The sequence below is a fragment of the Papio anubis genome, chromosome 1 (genome assembly GCF_008728515.1).
Source record: "Papio anubis isolate 15944 chromosome 1, Panubis1.0, whole genome shotgun sequence".
In the NCBI taxonomy this organism is placed as follows: domain Eukaryota; kingdom Metazoa; phylum Chordata; class Mammalia; order Primates; family Cercopithecidae; genus Papio; species Papio anubis.
Genome location: NC_044976.1, coordinates 132,927,017 through 132,944,708, shown reverse-complemented (window position 1 = coordinate 132,944,708; position 17,692 = coordinate 132,927,017). Strand labels below are relative to the sequence as shown.

Sequence of the window (17,692 nt, the reverse complement as noted above, 5' to 3'; positions counted from 1 at the left end):
AGATGATATTATGTGGTATTTGTCTTTCTATGCCGGCTTATTTCACTTAACATAATGTCCTCCAAGTTCATTCATGTTGTCACAAATGACAGGATTTCCTTCTTTTTTAAAGCTGAATAGTACTGCATTGTGTGTATGCACTCACTTTCTTTATCCATTCATCCATTGATAGACACTTAAGTTGATTCCATATCTCAACTATTGTGAATAATGCTGCAATAAATCTGGGAGTGCACGTATCTCTTTGACATACTGATTTCATTTCCTTTGGCCACCCAGTAGTGAGACTGCTTATAAAAGTAAACAATGGCAAGGCACTGTGTCTCACACCTGCAATCCCAACACTTTTGGAGGCCGAGGTGGGCGGATTACCTGAGGTCAGGAGTTTAAGACCAGTCTGGCCAACATAGTGAAACCCCCTCTCTACTAAAAATACAAAAACAGCCAGGCGTGGTGGTACATGCCTGAAATCCCAGCTATTCAGGAGGCCGAGGCAGGAGAATCACTTGAACCTGGGAGGTAGAGGTTGCAGTGAGCCAAGTGTGCCATTGCACTCCAGCCTGGGTGACAGAACGAGACTCTGTCTCAAAAAAAAAAAAAAAAAAAAAGTAAATGATGTGGATCTAGATATCTCAATCCTTTGTCACCACTTTCATCTAACCCGCATGTATTCAGAAGAAAGTGTCATACACCATGATCATCAGGCTGTCTGGTGGATATGTTTTCCTAATGCCTATTGCTGAATCATGCATTTGTAACTATAATAACTTCATCATCATACAGATGGATTTGAAAATATTTTTAAATTAGCATCGTAGTACTTCTCTCAATAGCTCTGAGAAACTGTGAGTAAATTTAGGAACAAGTTGTAGATGACAATTATTGCTTATGTTCCTATGGAGGGCTGGATTAAGACCTTACAGAGGCTTCAGATACAGAAATATTATAGTCTCTTCTCCATTCCCACCCCAACATGTACTTCACTATTTTTAAAAATGCTAAAAAGTAGCATTAGGTGCAAGAACATTCAATAACATTTCTATTTTCTATTTTTCTCATGAAGACTACTTCAATACATTTTTGGAAACCAAATATTAGCTTATTTCCAAAAGGAACTGGAGGTGTCCCTACTAGAGTCCTAAACACTTTTGGGTAAAGCCAGTCGCAAGTATATTCTGGGTTTTCACAGGCATCATATCTCTTAAAAGCCAGGTCTCATTTCTTATGTACAGTCTGCGGGTAACAAATATGGAACCATTCTGAATGTGCCAGACTCTCTTTTTCCAGTTTAACTACCCAAGAACTCCTTCCCAGACTTCTCCTTGCCCTAATCCTACCCAACCCAAATGAGGGTTTCGTTCTAAAAGTATGAAATTCCTTTCAATATTCAAGTACGTTGTAAGTTAGAAAATTAGATATTCTGGCCGGGTGCATTGGCTCACACCTGTAATCCCAGCACTTTGGGAGGCTGAGGCAGGTGGATCACCTGAGGTCAGGAGTTCGAGACCAGACTAGCCAACACAGCAAAGCCTCATCTCTACTGAAAATACAAAAATTAGCTGGGCGTGGTGGTGGGTGCCTGTAATCCCAGCTACTCGGAAGGCTGAGACAGGAGAATCACCTGAGCCCAGGAGGCGGAGGTTACAGTGAGTCACGACCAAGCCTCTGCACTCCAGCCTGGGTGACAGAGTGAGACAACATCTCCAGAAAGAAAAAGAAAATTAGATCTTCTGCCCTATTTAAATGCTCTTCTTCTTTCCTATATTACTTCTGCAAAAGGCATGAGGCCATCAGTGAAAGGGAAATGCAGAGTTATTAAAGTTTACCTGTGTAGATAGGTCAATATCAGACATTCTGAGCATCTTTGTTAGAATATATTTTGTAGATGTTGGCAACTCAATCAATTGAAAAATGATGATGAGAAGCACCTGGGAACCTAGAGGTGGAACTTTCTACAGCTCAGGGAAAGGCACAGTGTAGCTCCATTTTTCTGGAGCATGTGGGGCGCTGGTGGATCTATGAAAGGGGCAGAAGAATCTGGTACCTTAAGCCATGAAAGTGAAACAGGCAAGTGAACTTCAGAAAGTTGTGAAGGAGAAGGAGAGACAATACGAAGACTATCAATCCTCTTTAAACTGTGAAAACAAAGCTTGCCGCCAAAATACAGCAAAAGGATTAGAAAGCAACTTTTCAGATGCCCTTGAAGGAATTGTATAGGTCTAGAATTTACATCCTAGATTGACATCCAAGCTTGATACCCCTTTGGTAATAAATGGCTGAGCAAAAGGCTTAGAAAATTTTTCACCTCCAAACATGGTATTAAGGAGCAGTTAATTTGTTTTTTTACATAACACTGAATGTTCAAATAAGGATTTTTTAAAAGCTTTAACAAATGAAAGGTATTTTAGAAAAGAGAGAACACTCAGTGAGAGAGGGAAAGGTTAAAGGTAAGCACTTCTATTATCAGAGGACTGAACACACCCATGAGGAAAGGAGTATGATCAAGAGAAAGACACCAGCACTGCCTGTAGTCAAACCAGGAGAAACCAAATCTGGGGTAGTATTCTGAAACCCTCCTGGAATAACCACCTTCTATTTGTTGTTAAAATAAAATAAAACAGTCTGGGCATGGTAGCCCACGCCTGTAATCCCAACACTTTGGGAGGCCAAGGCGGGCAGATCGCCTGAGGTTGGGAGTTCAAGACCAGCCTAATCAACATGGAGAAACCCCGTATCTACTGAAAAAAACCAGAAAATTAGCTGGGCATGGTGGCCCATGCCTGTAATCCCAGCTACTTGGGAGGCTGACGCAGGAGAATGGCTTGAACCTGGGAGGCGGAGGTTGCGGTGAGCCAAGATGGCACCATTGCACTCCAGCCTGGGAAACAAGAGTGAAACTCCACCTCAAAAAATATATAAATATATAAAGAAATAAAGAAAATAGGCCGGGCATGGTAGCTCATGACTGTAATCCCAACATTTTGGGAAGCCAAGGTGGGTGGATCACCTGAGGTCAGGAGTTCAAGACCAGCCTGGCCAACATGGTGAAACCCTGTCTCTACTAAAAATACAAAAATTAGCTGGGTGTGCTGGTGGGTGCCTGTAATCCCAGCTACTCGGGAGGCTGAGGCAGGAGGATGGAGAATGGCTTGAACCCAGGAGGCAGAGGTTGCAGTGAGCCGAGATCACGCCACTGCACTCTAGCCTGGGCAACAGGGTGAGACTCGGTCTCGGAAATAAATAAATAAATATAAATAAAACAAAAAATAAAATAAAATAGCCCTGTATATAATATAGGCCCAATACAAACCGAGTTTTCACATGAGCTTATCTGTTCCTCCTTATCTGTACTCACAAGACATTAGTATATTTCTACAATGTTCACAAATCATAAGAATCAAGATTTAAGTCTAGTACTTCTGATAGTAAGTCCAGTACTTAAGCCATTTTTTTTCCATGACCTAGCTCTCTTTAGATGCTGATCTTAACGGCATAACCAATTAATAGAAACTTACTGAGCTCTTTTCCATCCTCAAAGACTATAGTGTATGACATTTCAATTACTGCCCTCTAAAATTTTTTCCAACAACAAATAAGCACTGTGCCAGGCATGTAAAGTAAGTCCTTAATCTAATATACAGTGAGAGTTCGGTAAGTACTCACTTATGGGTTAATGCTATAAGGTGAGTTAGAGCGATCACCTAAGATATAGTCTTTGCTAAACTAAGTGATACTGACCAAAAGAACTAGGGATTCCAAGAAGTAAGATCTGGGATGGATGGAGGATCTGAAACTTAAGCTGGCCTTCAAGAAGAGTGGTATTTGGCTAAAATGAGAGGAGAGAGGAGCATATTCAGAGAGTATGGGGACAGGATGACAACTAGGGTGAAGATCATAGCGACTCAAGTCTTAATCTGTGAAAGTGAATAGGGGGGTGTGGGTGCTGACAGGACAGCTATTAGCATAATTGAACCAGAAAATGTAGAAATTGTATATTGTCCTTTACAGATGAGAAAAATTTAAATGCTGAAAGATTTAAAACATTGTTGCACAAAGACCCACTCCTCATAGGTGGCAAAGTTAAAATTAGAATCTCACCCTATTAACCCTTGGCCCATTACTCTTTCTACCATACCAAGTTGTAGTTAAAACAACACAATGAGGGTGGGTCCAGTGGCTCATGTTTGTAATCCTAGCATTTTGAGAAGCAAAGGTGGGAGGATCGCTTGAGCCCAGGAGTTTGAGACCAGCCTGAGCAACATAGTGAAATCACATCTCTACAAAAAAACAAAACAGTTAGGCAGCTGTGGTAGTGCGCACATATAGTCCCAGCTAGTTGAGGGGCTGAGGTGGAAGGATCACTTGAGCCCAGGAGGTACAGGCTGTAGTGAGCCATGAATGCACCCTGCACTCCAGCCTGGGCAACAGAGTGAGATACAGTCTGTAAAAACAAACAAACAAAACAAATGACTATTCTTTAAGTGATAGTTATTATAATTTGAAGGGTATAACACAAAAATACCTATATATCTGCTATTAACCTATTGAATTAGTCTTTCTCAAGAATTTGAAACATTTCTGCCTCAGGTCGCTTTAATAAATAAAATAATATCATTTAAGTTTAGGGTACTTATCTGAAAAACAAAATTAATCATTTTAAAATACAGATGCTCACGATTATAACTATATTACAATGACTGCCTTCAAATAAGAAAGAAGTAGCCAAGATGGAATCAAAGTGCTAGAATTTGGAGATTGGGCAGATTTTTTAAATTAAACTCTAATTCTTTTAGAGCAGTTCTAGGTTCCCAGCAAAATTAAGTAGAAAGTACAGATTGTTCCCATATACACCCTTGTCCTCTGCTATAAAACCTCCCTCACTATTGACATCCCTCACAACATTGGCACATTTATTACAATCAATAAGCCTATCAATAAACCTAATCGTGTGTGATATCAAAACATCATTTTCGGCCAGGCGCAGTGGCTCACACCTGTAATCCCAGCACTTTGGGAGGCCTAGAGGGGCAGATCACGAGATCAGGAGTTCGAAATCAGCCTGACCAACATGGTGAAACTCCGTCTCTACTAAAAATACAAAAATTAGCTGGGCGTGATGGCACGCGCCTGTAGTCCCAGCTACTCAGGAGGCTGAGGCAGGAGAATCGCTTGAACCCGGGAGGCAGAGGTTGCAGTGAGCCGAGATCATGCCACTGCACTCCAGCCTGGGTGACAGAGCAAGACTCCATCTCAAATTTAAAAAAAAAAAAAAAAATCATTTTCACCCAAAGTACATTGTTTACATTAGGGTTCACTCTCAGTGTTCTACATTTTATACATTCTATGGGTTTTGACAAAGGTATAATGACATACATCCCCCACTGTAGTAACCACAGAACAGTTTCACTACACTAAAAATCCTCTCTGTTCCATTTATCCCCCCCTCACTCCTAATCCCTGGCAACCTCGAATAGTTTTTACTGTTTCCATAGTTTTGTCCAGTGAAATTCAAAATTCGAAGTACTATTTCTACTGAAAGAGTATCGCTTTTGCACTGTCGTAAAGTTGAAAAATCATAAGTTGAACCGTTTTAAATCAGGACCATCTGTATTTTCTCTCAACTGATGGTTTGTATTGTCATTCTCTTGACATTGTCTTTCACAAAGTGGAAGTTTACAGTTTTAATGAAGTCCAGCTAATCAGTGATTTCTTTCACAGATAGTGCCTTTGGTGCTGTATCTAAAAGTCATCACAATACCCAAGATTACTGAGATTTTTTCCTATGTTATTTTCTATGAGTTTCATTGTTTTGCGTTTACATTTTGGTCTATGATCCACTTTGAGTTGCTTTTGTGAAGGATGTAAGGTTTGTACCTAAGATTCATTATTTTTGCATGTGGATGTCCAGTTGTTCCAGCACCATTTGTTGAAAATACTACCTTTTCTCCATCAGATTGCCTCTGCTTCTTTGTCAAAGAACAGTTGGCTACATTATATGGGTCTGTTTGGGCTCTCTATTCTGTTTTGTTGATCTATTTGTTTATTTTTTCACCAATACCATGATGTATTGATTACCAGAGCTTTACAGTAAGTCTTGAAGTCAAGTACTATCAGTCCTTTGACTTTGTTCTCATTTAGTATTGCAGTGGCTAATCTGATCTTTTAACCTCTCTATATAAATTTTAGAATCAGTTTGTTGAGGCCAGTCATGGTGGTGCACGTCTGTAATCCCAGCTACTCAAGAGGCTGAGACAGGATAATCACTTGAACCCGGGAGGTGGAGGTTGCAGTGAGCAGAGATTGCGCCACTGCACTCCACTCTGGGCGACAGAGCAAGACTCCATCTCAAAAATAGAAAAAGAAAAAAAAAAAAAAGAATCAGTTTGTTGATATCCACAAAATAACTTGCTAGAATTTTGGTTGGGATTAGGACTTATTTTTAATTTCCATTGATACTATTTTAGCATTATTATGTCCATTTTAAACTCTCAGTTATGTACACATTCTAAAATTACAACTGCATCTGTCTGAGGAACAGATTGCTATTCTTGAGTGAATTTAGCTCTCACTACTCTCTTATTGAGGTCGATTTGTTCCCCTGCATCTCAAGAGGGTTCATCCTGAAGGACAAGTGCCAGTAGCCTTTGAAAACTTCACCAATCCTCTAACTTTTACATGCCTCTGAGAAGTTACAGTACTGCAAGGCATTTTGGTATGGCTCCCATGAGGACTTCCGAAGTGCGATTTTCTTTTACAAAGCCCAAGTAGTCACTCATTTTACTTCCAGCAAGAAACGGAAGTGGCATATATTGGTGTGACTGTACTTTAAAATTGCCAAAAACACACATAGACGCACTTGCACCCACTTCTCCAACCTTACCATGGGGATATGGGAGTTTGTTCTTTAATGCTTGGATTTAGACATAGAACGATAGCCATAATTATGAAAATAATGAAGACTATGGCAACAAAGACAATGGTGATAAGAAGTACAGTCCCAGGCCAAGCGCAGTGGCTCCCGCCTGTAATCCCAACACTTTGGGAGGCCGAGGCAGGTGGATCACCTGAGGTCAGGAGTTCAAGACCAGCCTGGCCAACATGGTGAAACCCTGTCTCGACTAAAATTACAAACATTTGCTGGGCATGGTGGCGGGCACCTGTAATCCCAGCTACTCGGGAGGCTGAGGCAGGAGAATCACTTGAACCCAGGAGGCAGAGGTTGCGGTGAGCCAAGATCGCACCATTGCACTCCAGCCTGGGTGACAGAGCGAGACTCCATCTCAAAAAAAAAAAAAAAAAAAAAAAGTACAGTCCCAAAAACAAGGAAAACGAGGATGGGACTCTTAGTAATGGCTTTATGCCTCATTTGCCTATACCAGTGTCTCCTTTATCAGAGATTTAATCATATTTTATGTGTTTCTGAAATTTTCTCTAGTCACTGCTGTATGTGTCTGTTGTTTCCTAAGTTCTTAAGGACAAGAATTATGTCTTTTACTTCTGGATCCTTCATTTCATTTGGTTATATATTCAGTAGATGTTTTATTAAATGTCTACTATGTCCAGATATTGTGTTAAGCCCTAGCACTGAATAAGGCATGCACTAAGTGCACAGAAAAATTTTTTTCTAATAAATGAGAAACCTCAAACTATAGCTACATAACATTATAAACAGCTTGAGAGGCAGCAATATGACTTATTATTTTCACAATAACAAATAGGGCATAAATAATAAATTTATTTATTATTTTGTTATGTTTAATAAATACATATTGAGTAATTAATAGCAAATAAAACATAATACTAATACAAGGTGATAGTAGTAGGGAAATTGTGCAAAGGTTAGAAGGAATTCATGAGAACTCTGCATTTTGCTCTCAGTTTTTCTATAAAGCTAAAGTTGCTCTATAACTTTTAAAAATTATAAAAAATGTAAAATTTAGGATCCTATTTATTATGGCATAACACCTGGCTCCACTGACAATCACCATCTAATAACTATTTCTGTATTGTTTTTGAATTATAGTTCAGCAAACTTTAAAAGCTAAATTTTATTAATCCAGGTTGGATACCAATTTTCTAAATCAAGTTTTGTACAGTCAAATTCATAATATACTCCCTAGAACCTAAAGCAATGAATGCTTATAAATGCTCATAACTTCGTGGGGTTTGTTCATCACAAAATGTATAACAGTGTCCAACAGAGAATAGGCATGCAATAACTATTTACTGAGGAGTAAATAAATCAATACAGCAAAAACAAAATTATGACAGAGTTTACCAGGATGCTATGACATTTTTAATAGATAAAAAAATACCTGTGATTTTTTTTTTAAATCGCCACTATTTAAGAGAAAAATAAAATCAGTGAAAACTATCTTAGACATGAGAGTTCACTGAGATTTGTATTGTTTCATGTCTTTGGATTCATAAGAGCATTCAAATTTTAAAAGGAAAAAATGCAAAAATGCTAGATTGTTTGCCCTCATTTTTAATCCATCTCCCATCTCAATTTATTTTGGCTACCTAAGCCATTAAGGCCCTAAGGATTATCTTGCATTACAGCAAACTTTGCGGGTTTAGCTACCTATGAAATATGTCCCAAAGGGCATCCACACCTATTATCCTCACAGGTACAGTGCTTTCCAGTTTCCTATACATTACCTTATCTAAACTCAAATGAAGAGGATAAAATTCATGAGGAAATTGAAGACCAGTGAAGTTAAAAAAACTCCTCTGAGATTGAAACCCTAGAAAATGATGGGGGTGGGACCATAGCCGCACTACCTGTTCTTTTCACTACATGACGCAACTGAAGTTCTATTTATCACTTGCCCTCTCCCTCTCACTCATACTACAGAGCACCAGCCAGCACTAACCTCGGAGCTATAGATCCAAAGGGCCCCTCACAGATTTTTTTGGGGTTCCTTTAGGCACAAAATACAAGTCACAGATGAGTTAATGAGTGGATCCATTACAGACAATATCCAGTTTCCAAGAGAAGCCCAGCTAAACTCAGGAGCTCTGTAGTAAGTCCGAACCCATGTTTAGAACTCCTCTACCTTTGCATTGCCCTTCCAGGCCTTAGCAACTCTTGGGCTGGCTCAAAACTGACCTTGTTCAGCATTTCAAAGCCAAAGTAAGATTCCAGCTAGTAATAAGTACATAATTTGCCAAATGCTGGGGTTTATAGCATTAGGAAACATCAAATATTTCTATGCAAAACAATTAGAAAAGAAGAGAATTATTTTTAGCCAAATCATATGTGAATAATGCAGGATTAATAATAACATATTTAAATGTATACAAATATAATTAAAAGAGAGAAAAAGTTTACAGACACCATCACTTTAGCCACTAGGTGATTGATGTTCCAATAAACATCCTTGACAGGTATCTGGACATCTCAGCTCCTTTACTAAACTATGTTATTAGCACAGTGTTAATAAATCTTTGACAAATAGAATTAAATCAAATGGAATAAAATTGAATTGCCAAAGACAACACAGTTAGAGATTTATCTGCAGAGGTACTTAACTCTGTTTCACATCAGAATCACCTGGGGAGCAGTTCACAGTACTGATTCCCAATCTCCAACCTCAGATATTCTGATTTGATTGGTCTGAAAATCTTTTAAAGTCTACCTGGGGTTTCTAATTTCCTGGTGAGCAGTCCTCACTATGGATGGTTGCTGCATTCAAGGAAGCTCTGGGATGCCTGGGGATGCTGGACACATTTCTGGACTGAGTAGTCATTGTTGGGACAGAGTTGATCAATTCATATGTTACACAGCTTCAAACGGGCAAGAGGTATAAAGAGTCCAGTGTGTCTGTGTTGCGGACAGGTCACCATTTATGTGAGCTGGCACAAGAATGTTAGCATGTCTGTGGAGGTCCGGTTTTAGACATGTGTTTGCTTTCTGGATGCCTGCGAGATGTGTGTTTGGATTGTGTGTTTGAGGTGAGGGTGATGTGAAGTGCCTGAAAGTAGATCTTTTAAAGGAGCTTAGGAAGGATATCTGAGCGATCCTGCGAATTGAAAATAGTGTGACACGAATGTATGGAGGGTGGCCACTCTAATTTTTTCATGTGTCTATTAAAAATGAAAATACATGGAAAGGTTTGAAGTAAATTCACTGTGTGTGATCGAGAATTCATATGACTTCAAGACTAGGGAGCGATTATACAGGAAGGGAAGAAAAGAGGGAGTTCACAGAGTGGCTAGGGGAGAATAAGCAGGTGATAAGGTTCTGTGCTTGGACATGGAGAGTGTTGAGGAATCTAAGTGAAAGGCATTCCGGAAACACCTTCCCCACTTCCCTTACATTTAAAGTTTCTAAAGCAAATGGATCTTACCCTGAAACGGAGGCTGGGGCCTCCCCACTACAGGCTGGCTCTCCACCCCCACCCCAGGAGCAGTGGCCTCCCTTCTGACTGCAGGCACAGAATAGCGAATGCCAGAGAAAAGATGAAGGGAGATGTGCCTGCCAGTGACAAGAAGGTCCTGGGTCAAGGATCTGCCCTCAGCTAGATACGAAGCTCCTCAAATGTGAGTCTCGTCTGAGGAGCAATCAGGGGACTGGTCCTGAGTAAACCCTTCCTTTTCAGAGACAGGGGGTGCTTCACCAAGCACAGTGTCCTTCAGCCTGCGCTGCTTTGGGTGAGGAATCACAGCAAACCAGGCCAGCAGAAGAGAAGTTAAGACAGAGCCCTCAGGAGTATTCCCCTGGGAGGGAGGAGGGCCTGCTTCCATTCAAAGGAGATGGGCACTAAGGCTGAGGCCACCCATTTCAGAGTTTCACACACATCCAAATCCATCTGCCCTCCCGCCAGCGTCAGCACTGACTGCCAGACCCAGCACCACAGGGTCTGCCTCACAAGACGTTCTGGTGTTTACTGATCCTAATCACAAGAGCTGATACCGGTAAGCCCTTGATAGCCTTCAGCATGCATGCACATCCAATACCTCTTACAGCAATAACACTGAAAGGTACTGCCGTTGTTCCCATATGATAAACACAGAAGTCAAGGTGCGGAAAGGCAAAGCAACTTTGCTAAGTAGTAACAGGTACAGCCAGAACTTATCCTGAATCTTCTGACTCTAAGTCCCAGACTCTTTGCATAACGAAGGTAAGTATATACCAAAGACCCAGAAATCAACTCACATCTGATATTCCGACAAATGTTCAGCCAAGTGCAGGAGTGGCCTCCGAGAGAGAATCCATACTGCTCCCGTAGCTTGACACCTTCACCTCCTGATCACCCGGAGAAATATGGAATTTGACCTCAAAAGTAACCAAATGCAAGGGAGATGAGGAGAGTATCATTGAATAGTGATTCCAAGCACAGATTTTAGAGTCGGATATACATGAGTTTCAAATGTATTAGCTACATTTCCTTGAGCAACTCATTTCACTTCTCTAAGCATTAATGTCCTTACATGTAAGATAGAAATAATGCCTTACATAGCTGTGAGAACTCAATCAAATTATGTACGAAAAGCTCTGAGCATGAATTATGTATTATTTTGAGTCTGGTGCATAGAAAATACTAAGAAGTTAGCTTCTTTTTATTTTACACACACACACACAAATATAACCATAGACATCATTAGCTGATGAGCCGCCATTGGCATCCTCTCTATTACTGATAATTAATGTCCTCGTGGTGACTTGCTCATCATACTGCCTCTATTGTCTCAGGCAGAATAAGCCTTAAAAAGTAAATGAAAGCAGAGGTATGGGGTGGAAAGAACACTGGACTAGCAGTGGAGAGAATCTCAATTTCATTTTCAGCTCCGCTACAGATGTACTGTGGGACTCCAACAGGTCGGTCCCCTTCCTATCATTTTTTACATCTGTGGAGTGAGGGGGTCAGATGAGAGGCCTAAGGCCCTTTTCAGGACTCTTAACTCTGGGTTGTAGGAAGCCAACAATCGGCAAAATGGTGCTGAACCCCCTACTGGCTTGAACAGTACGAACTCTTGCCTCAAATGGCTGGTCTGAGAGTTTCAGCCACTGGGAACAGTTCTCTTTCCCTTTGGATCGGACTCTTGGACCTAGGCCAGGACTCAGAGGTCCCAAATGAAAACAGCCCCAAGTCATTCCATAACAAAGGGAAAGACACCAAGAGCCAGCAAGGAGATGAGTCTGGGAAGCTGTATTTCATCGTCACAACTGAAAAATCCTCCATGCACCCAACCTCCCCCTAGCCACCCCAAATCTCAGGAGGAAGCCACCCCTCATCCAAAGTTACCCTTCTCACAAGTAAATCAGCAACTCCTCTGAAAAACAAAAAGTGCTTGGTCTACATTATCTCCAAAACTCAGGACCTTCTAACACCACTACTAAATGTCTAAAAACTTAGCTCTCTTGCTCTGCCTTCTTCATCCTGAAACTAACTCTGCAATCGGCCTGTCTTGCCTGCCAACAATTTCAGCTCTGCTAATGCTGTTTATTGTATCCTGCAGCTGTTATGGATTCATTTATTTTGCTTCAGCCTTCTTTGGTTATTAGTGATCTTTATTCTTCCCTCATAGCATAAATCCAGACCCCCAAAAACATGGGATCTGATTTCTCAAGTCTGTGGTGCCTCACTCCGTTCCCCTCCTTGTCTGACTGAAAAACGCCCTTCTGTTTCCTTTTTAAAACTTTTCCTGAAACACCAAAAGAAGTATATGCGGAGCTTTCATTTTCAAACAAGAAAAAATAATAAAGAAAAAAGACCCACATAACTTACTTTCATCCAGGGGTGCACAGTTTTGGAAAGAAGAAAACAGAGCTATAATCCACTGCGTTTCCCCAACCCAGAAAGAAGAATTTGTTGTGAAACGCTTCTTTTTCCACTTTGCTGGTGAAGGAGCCTGGTGGTAGGCATACATCCACAGGCTGATGCAAGATGCCTTTGAGAGAAACCTCACATTCTGAGGATTCCTGGGAAAGCGCCAGGGATCCCAGCATCCAATATATTGCACATTTGGTTTCAATTAGGAAGGGGGCTGGGGAGGGAAGAAGGAAAGTCACCAATCAGAGCTGTTTTCTGTTTAGAGACTATTTCTTTTGACCCAAGGGACTATGGGCAAAGCTATAATTTACAGCAAAACCCATTCATAGAAGAAAAAACACGTATAACCATAGGACAGACTTAAAGACACAGCTCCCTTCTGCCTTATTCCCAGCCATATCCATCTCCTCTTCCTTCCCCTCCATTTAAGACTTGATCCCCATCCTGTGATCCCCCCCACCACCTACCCCACACCTCATTTTTCTTACTTAAGCTGAAGCTATAAGCACAACTTAAAGTTTGGGGTTTCTTCGAGTTGAAGCTTCTGGGACAGTTGGGACACACACGCGGAGCTGACCTTTAGTATTTTGACCATGAAAGCCTAGAGCTGAGTTCTCCCCTGAAAGATTTGATTTAATCGCTTCCCACCACTGCTTCCCCCACCAAAAAAAAAAAACAAAAAAAAAACAAAAAAAAACTGGAAAGTGCCAGAATCCAGGATTCCTATTTTTTTCCACTCAATTCCCAGTTGGCTGCTGCCTCTGAGGGTCTGTTGCTGTCCTGGATTCATGCTGCTAAATGAAAACACAAGCATTTATAAGGACTTTCTAAATTATTTTGTGAACTTTTTTTTCCCCCCTTTATCTTCTGCCCGCTTCCACAGCCATGGTCAGAGATCATGTGAAAGGGGCGGGTAGGCAACAGGGGAGGAGCCTTCACTCCACTCTCCAAACGATAACTAATAACCCTCTCCATCCATCCAGGCTCCAGCCTTAACCCTTCAGAGCCTGGATCATTCCTGACCAAGCCCACGCTGGGCTGTTCTGGAGGTCCTGATTCTCTGTGAGTATGGAGAACTCAGGGCAAGCAGGGACCCAGGAGCAGGAGATCCAAAGAGGGAAGTAGATGGCAAAAGGCAGGTTAAGAAGAGCGAGCTTACCTTTGAGAGCCAGCCCTCTCGTAAAGAGACCTCCTTTCTCTGGGCTCTGGAGCTATCACCAGCTCTTCTCTGTTTGTAGTTAATCTGGGATTGCACGGTCTCAAGATGAGCAAGAAAAGAAGTGAGCAAACAGGAAAGGGAGGATGGAAAGAGATCATGGAGGAACATTCCCATAGTAAGTTAGGGGCAGGAGATATTTCACAAGGGGAATGGAAAGGCACACACACACACAAACAATGAGGGTGGCCATGAAACTGAGAGCCAGTGTTGAGTCAGTGTTAAGTTCCTAAAAGTCTCATAAGCTCAGCACCAGTCTGAGGGTCAGAAAGCAGCAGCTGTTAATATCTGTGCCTCACAGCTGTTACAGAAAAGGACACAGAGAACATGGGATTGGTTCAGAGGGCAGCCATGGAAATGATTAAAGGTAACAAGCAAGACCTTAGAGAAAAAAATAGAACTAGGGTGATTTTATGAAGAGAAAAGACACTGCAGATATCAACTTATTAAGAAGACTCTTCAAATAACTTACAGCATCTGAAGTCAGGTCTGAGGGTGACTCAGGCCAGGACATGCAGCTCAACTCAATAAATATGTGTTGGTCTCTTATCAGGCACTTTACTGGGTGCTTGCCAGAGACAACTAGAAATCCTCCTCAAATGTCTACGCCAATAGTAGTTCACCTCTTTGGCATTACTATAAAGAATGTACCAAAAATACAATCTGTGATTTCACAGATTTGGTGAACTATAGGTCAAATGTGGAAAACAGTAACAACTTCATAAAACCAGACAGAGCCTGATAAAGGACAGGGCCTGTAGATATAGGTATGTGTTTTCCTTTTTCATTTTAAGGTGGTTCTACTCCATAGGTGAGATTATTTTTTTCTGTGTAGGTATAATTAGAACTCAAGTTATAGTCTTAATTGAGCCAGGACTGAGCCAGGGATGTAGACTGCAAAACCCAGATACACCAGAGTTTGTCTGAGGCAGACTAGGCAGTCAAGAGTCTACTTGTATATAGACCAGGACACTTCTGGGGAAGAAGTCACTGAACATAGGACCAAGGCATAAAAGTCCCAAGGACAACTGAGCTATGTCAATAGTAAGGAGTAGCTCAAAGGAAAATATCATGTCTATCAATCACTCAAAACACCATCTCCATCACTCAGGCTACTCTCAGTCAAACCTGGGGTCTAATCTCGAACTCTAGGAAGAAGGTTCTACAAAGAAAAGAGCAAGGAGAAGCTGAAAGTGATATTTTACTAAAATATTTGAGGGATATTTAAAGCATGAGGAGGATTCATTAGACTGAAGCCTCAGTTTTTGGAGACAACTCTGGTTGAGTGACAACCAGTGTTCAGCCTTGACACCAGCCATTGCTGTGGGAAGCCAGAGCTTTAAAGTAAGAAAACGGCAAATGCTAACTTCAAAGCTGAAGGGACTAACCCATGGAATACACAAAGAAATTTCCCGGGAACTCCCAGAACTATTTGGTAGGGTTTTGAGTAAGACTGGAATTCCTAATATTGTGGGAACAGATGTGGAGAAATACCAATTTATTACTCTTCTGTGAACAGATTTTACCCCCTGGTTGGTCTGGCTTGGGAAATGTGAGTCATTGTATTCAGAATTATTTATGTTCCATAGGAAGTAATGTATTCTCATTATGAGGACTGTTTTACACTGAAAACAAATGACTGAAAAACAATATAGAATTCCATTACTGGGATTTTACTAAAAATAGGACAGATCTATCAGGAATGGTCAAGATGCAGTGTTCATTAGAAGTAAGATGTGCAAGATGACTTTTCAAGACCTTTTCTAGTCTACAAACCAAGGTTTAAGTAAATACAAAAGTTGAGCATTGAAATAACTATAATATTTCTGTCTCTAAATAGCTATGAGCTGGATGCTTTTGTGATGTCTCAGGACATAAAATGAAGGATGAAAGTAAAATGAATTAACCTAACTTAGTTTGAGAAACACACACATACCTTAAAAGGATACATGGATATTCGCAGAAACCAAACCCACATGGTACATTTAACTTCACAAGGAATTTAAGCCACAAATTAACCACCACCAGTAACTTAGTCAACAGGTTTTTCTTCTCTCCTGTCCTGTCTTCTCTTCTCCTTTCCTCCTCTCTTCTCTTCTTTCCTCTCCTCTTTTCTTCTCCTCTCCTCGTTCTCTTATTTCTTCTCTCTCTCATTCATTTCTTGTCTCTCTCTCTCTCCTCTGCTTACCGCTGCTCACTCTGCTTTAGCCCATTCTTTTTCAGCAAACCAGCCTTTTCTGCTTCTTTTCACATAATATTATAGGCGGTTATAATAGGCACCTGTAACAGTGCCTTAGCTCTCAAATTTCTCTCTCCTTACTTGAAGCGATCATGAGAGAATGACAGATATTGTCGGAGTCCAGTTCTCAAATACTGGGATGGAGAATTTTACTGGTCAAATATGTTTCTTATGTGCATCCTCTATCTCTAAACTGTAGAGGGCAATGGATCATATAATACTGAATATAGCTCCAAGGGCTCATATGCATACATGAGTCAATGCTCAGAAAAGGGATGTCATACATTAGAAGACACCCCAAAATTGTCTGTTACACCAATAGTTAGCCAAGCATGACAATCCCTGGATTTTAAAGAAATTATGCCTTACTAACATAAAACCAGAGAATATTGTGTACGTCGGAGTTATATTCTGCACACATTTAACTTAAGCACCAATTTTAGAACGTAATTCTTTTTCTTTTTCTTTTTTTTTGAGACAGAGTTTTGCTCTTGTCACCCAGGCTGGAGTGCAAGGGCATGTACTTGCCTCACAGCAATCTCTGCCTCTCAGGTTCAAGGGATTCTCCTACTTCAGCCTCCCGAGTAGCCGGGATTACAGGCGCACACCACCATGCCCAGCAAATTTTTATATTTTTAGTAGAGACGGGGTTTCACCATGTTGGCCAGGCTGGTCTCAAATCGCTGACTTCAAGTGATCCACCCGCCTCGGCTTCCCACAGTGCTAGGATTACAGGCATGAGCCACCGCGCCTGGCCTCCAATATTAGAACCTAACTCTTAAGACTCCCTGTTACTAGTTGATCTATCCATAATAGACAAATCCATTGACATATATTAAGGCAAAAAGGATTAATAGTCTTTAAAAATCAGTATGGAGGAACTCTTGTAGACAATAGAAACACCTTGGTTTTCTAAAAAGCAAAATATCTGAATGTTCAGACAGCTGCATATAGACTTGCTTTTAGTTTCTTCCTGAATTTACCACATGATTCTCGAATCTTAGTGTCCTTAAGAATTATCCTATGAAGTCATCCACAGAAGTATGTATACTATCTTATGAGTGATTTAAAGATCTTTCAAAGATAATTTTAACTCTATGAGATTGTTCACTTTATCATCTGGGTCCTAACCCTGCACACTACTAGGTGGTGTTCTCCTGTCAGAGACTTTCATGGAAAACGATCCAATTACAAACCCCTAGGGGGCAGAGTCACCTTGAACAAGTCATTCACTTTTCTAACTGTAAAATGGGGGACAATATGAACTGACAATTCACAGGGTTGTGAAGATCAAATAAGATCCAGAAAGAATAATTTATTGAGTACAAATGGTAGGAGGGGAGATTTAGGATATATAAAGCAGAACTTTTGACATATAAAACTTCTGACACCGTATACCAGACACTGTGATAAGAACTCTATATTTATTATTTCATTTAACACTCACAAGAATTTTAT

At 40.7% G+C, this 17,692-nt stretch overlaps 1 long non-coding RNA gene across 1 annotated transcript in view; it reads right to left on the bottom strand.

Annotated features, from left to right (window-relative positions):
- LOC116270245 overlaps positions 1–13,349 on the bottom strand; it is a 101,615-nt gene extending 88,266 nt beyond the window's left edge. The window contains exons 1-3 of the long non-coding RNA XR_004178186.1: positions 13,268–13,349; positions 12,735–12,993; positions 11,162–11,281 (exon numbers count right to left, since the gene is read on the bottom strand). This is a non-coding gene — a long non-coding RNA (uncharacterized LOC116270245). The remainder of the gene's footprint in view (positions 1–11,161; positions 11,282–12,734; positions 12,994–13,267) is intronic.
- Positions 13,350–17,692: the final 4,343 nt, after the last annotated feature.